We start from the raw sequence: 3,789 nt of genomic DNA on the forward strand, positions 1-3,789 counted from the left end.
GAACTTTTTCTTTGTCTAATTTCTGAAGCCTCCGCCTAGAAAAGTCTCCAGCCAGTCAGGGGAAGCAGTATGGTCTCCACTGGTCCTGCCTTGGTGGGGGGAGGGGGGAAAAGAGGCACAGGTGACCCCAGAAACCCAGGACCTTTCAGAGGTCCCAGAGAGATGACTGACAGGGAGCAGGGCACTGTGCGACAATGCTGCTGTGTTTCCATGCCCCACACCTGGCTTCATTTGTAGCCCAGAAATGATGACAGTGACCTGGCAAGTGTTGCTTTTCCCATCTCTCCTGCTCTTGGCTTTTGCTATGGGCAGAGATGCAGAGACGGGGAGAGAATGAATGAAGTTCTATCTCTAGCAGTAAGTAAACGGCCAGGAGTCCTACTGCAAAGTGGGCAAAGAAAGAGTTAAAGTGATTCACTTGAGAGATGTTTCCAGCAAGGCTGGCCTCCAGGAAGAATTATAGCATCCCCATCCTCTACCCTGTCTGTGGGCATGAGCACTTATAGCACTGTCCCTGGCTTCTTTTTGCTCAAGGCTGGCACTCTACCATTTGAGCCACAGCACCACTTCTGGCTTTTTCTGTGTATGTGGTGCCGAGGAATTGAACCCAGGGCTTCATGCATGCGAGGCAAGCACTCTACCGCTAAGCCCCATTCCCAGCCCTGTCCCTGAGCTTTTGCACTGAAGGTTAGTGCTCTACTGCTTGAGCCACATCAGTTCACTGGAGATAAGAGCCTCACAGACTTTCTGCCCAGGCTGGCTCTGAACCACGATCCTCAGATTTCAGCCTCCCGAGTAGCTAGGATTACAGGAAGGAGCTACCAGTGAGACACTCACTCAGGCAGATCTTACATGCTCCTCGTTCTGGTCTAGTTGTGACTACTTGGAGAATTAACCCCTGCTCTACTTTCTGGAGCTTGGGGAAGCAGCACGCACTAACTCTCCCCTTCCCCTGCCCCTTGCCTCCAGCCACCGCTGCCTTCGACCTCTGCTATTGCTCACCCTGTGGCCTTCTCTCCTCCCACCTCTACCGATCTAACTTAGGTCTTCTAAGTTCCAGCTCACGTACCGCCACCTCCTTCAGGAGGCCAGTCGACACCCCCTCTTGTGGCTCTCACCAATCCCAACTTGACAATACCCCCCCCCAACACATATACACAAACACACACTTTATCTACCCTTGTCTGTGTCCATCAGGATGACATTGAGCTGCAGGGAAATAGCTAAAAACCTGACATACAGCCATTAGATAAGGAGGGGGATCGTTTTTCTCACATAAGAAGTCTCAAGGCAGGCAGCCGCCAGCTTTGATTGGGAGGCCTGACAGGATCAGGGACAGCATCTCTGCTGTGGCCTTTGTCTGCCGCTTGTCGCCTCTGCTAGACAATCCCCAGATACCCTCGACTGGCCCAGGCGCTCACCGCCTCCCCTTCTCCCAGAAGCTCTCAGAATAACTGTGGCATGTGCCAGGAATTGAATATTCTGAGATAGGGAGGAACTGCCTAACACAACCTGGGACTTGTTCCCAGCCCCTCCCTCCTAGAGAATGCACTATCTTGAGTTGGGAAGCAATGTCAGTCCCTGCCCCCCCCACCCCCCACCCCCTACTCCACACCCTCCCCCCCTCCGCCCCCAGGGAGCCCTGGCTCCTTTCTTTACACTTATAGGAGCAGGATGTCCCTAGAGCTCTGCCTGCTGGATTCTGTAGCCCCTAAACTGTGCAACCCAGAACAGGCTGCAAGTGGGAAATGAGCAGAAAAGACCCCATCTGCCTCAGGCATTTCCTTTGAACCTAGAGGGACCGCCTCACCACGGATGCTAAGTGCTCTGTCATCAATCCTGTTGTCTTGTCATCAATCTACAAATAATGCATGTACAGCCTGTGTCATCTGTTTTGCTTGTGTTGCATAGATCTTCTGCCTCGCCTGGTAACACTGCAGCCCAGAATGCAGTAGGCAGGCATGTTTGGCCTCCAATTTCTAGGAGACGGCCTAAGATGATCTTTGCTATCTCCCACGTGAGAATCCTCCCTTGGAACTAGTTATTAGGGAAACTGCTTTACAGCCTCGTGGTGACAGGATGGCTGCCACATATCCAGGAATCATATATTACCTTCCAAGCAGAGGAATGGAAAAATAGAGACAGTTGCCTATTTTCCTTTTTTTTTTTTTTTTTTGTGCTGGCACTGGGGTTTGAACTCAGGAACTGGGGAACTGTACCTTTGTTTTTTTTGTTCAACACTGACAGTCTATCACTTGAACCAGAGCTCCATGTCCAGCTTTTTGCTGATTACTTGGAGATAAGAGACTTTTCTCACAGACTTTCCTGCCCAGGGTAGTTTCAAACTGCAATCCTCAGATCTCAGCCTAGCTAGGATGACAGGTTTGAGCCACTAGTGCTGGGCTGCTTCTCCTCTTTCATCCGAACAAACGTTTTCTTGAAACTCACTAGTACACTTATAATTCTTAACTCTAAACCACCTCACCGACCACTACTAGTTTCTATGGAGAGTAGGAAATGAGTGTTTGACTCCTTTGACCTTCAGAATAGACAAAGACAAGAAGGCCAAGCATGGTTCTTTTTTTTTTTTTTTTTTTTTTTGACCAGTCCTGGGCCTTGGACTCAGGGCCTGAGCACTGTCCCTGGCTTCTTCTTGCTCAAGGCTAGCACTCTGCCACTTGAGCCACAGCGCCCCTCCTGGCCATTTTCTGTATATGTGGTGCTGGGGAATGGAACCTAGGGCCTCATGTATACGAGGCAAGCACTCTTGCCACTAGGCCATATCCCCAGCCCCCCAAGCATGGTTCTAACTCAGCTGGGAAGGTGACTTTGTGGTAGAGTGCTGGCCTAGCATGCATGAAGCCCTGGGTTCGATTCCTCAGTACCACAGAAACAGAAAAGGCTGGAAGTGGAGCCATGGCTCAAGCAGTAGAGTACTACTGGCCTTGAGCAAAAGAAGCTCAGGAACAGTGCCCAGGCCCTGAGTTCAAGCCCCAGGACTGGCAATCATTAATAACAATAATACAAAGAACAGTCTTTCTAAGGTCCCAGTCACAGTAGCATTTCCTGTTGGAGACCTTTGCATGCTAAGGTCTGGGTCTCCGTTGGGAAGGGCCGAGTGCCACACTGTTCACCCCTTGTTGAATTGTGCCCGGTGACTGCGCTGCTATTGCCGCTCCCTCTGGCCCAGGCCACCCAGCCTCGCTGGCAGGCTGAGCAGGTGCAGCTGCCGTGAGGTAATTAAGCGTCCAGCTTTCTTTCATCCCTGAGCTCTTCTGTTTGAAATCCACCAGGGCAGAGTGGAAAAACCCAGCCCTGTGTATTCTCATGCGTCGTCTAATCATCAGAAAGGGTTAAACCATTTCTCTTTCAGGTCTCCTGTAATCAAAAAAATAAATAAATAAAAACTAAATGAATAAAAAGGTTGGCTGGCAGGAGTATGTACTTGGTGCCTTCAAGGCAAACAATTGTGGGAATTAAGAATTACCTCTCTCCCTGACTATCCCCTTGATGTTAGAATAAAAGCCAGCAGTGACATTGCCAATGACCCAGATGTTGGAGAAACCTTGGATTAAGCCACAGAGGCCCTTGCCTCCAAATCCTATAATAGTGCATTAACACGGGCTCAACCTGCAGAATTGGATTGAAATCCCACACTTGAATGCTCATCCTAATGCAGCCCCTTCCCCACACCTAATCTCATTTTGTCCTCAGAGTATTGGGAACAATGGTAAGGCTGCAGCCATGGGAGGTGACTGTAGGAGCAGTTTTCATATCAGAAAGGCTCTT

The sequence above is a fragment of the Perognathus longimembris genome, chromosome 4 (assembly GCF_023159225.1).
Source record: "Perognathus longimembris pacificus isolate PPM17 chromosome 4, ASM2315922v1, whole genome shotgun sequence".
NCBI lineage: Eukaryota > Metazoa > Chordata > Mammalia > Rodentia > Heteromyidae > Perognathus > Perognathus longimembris.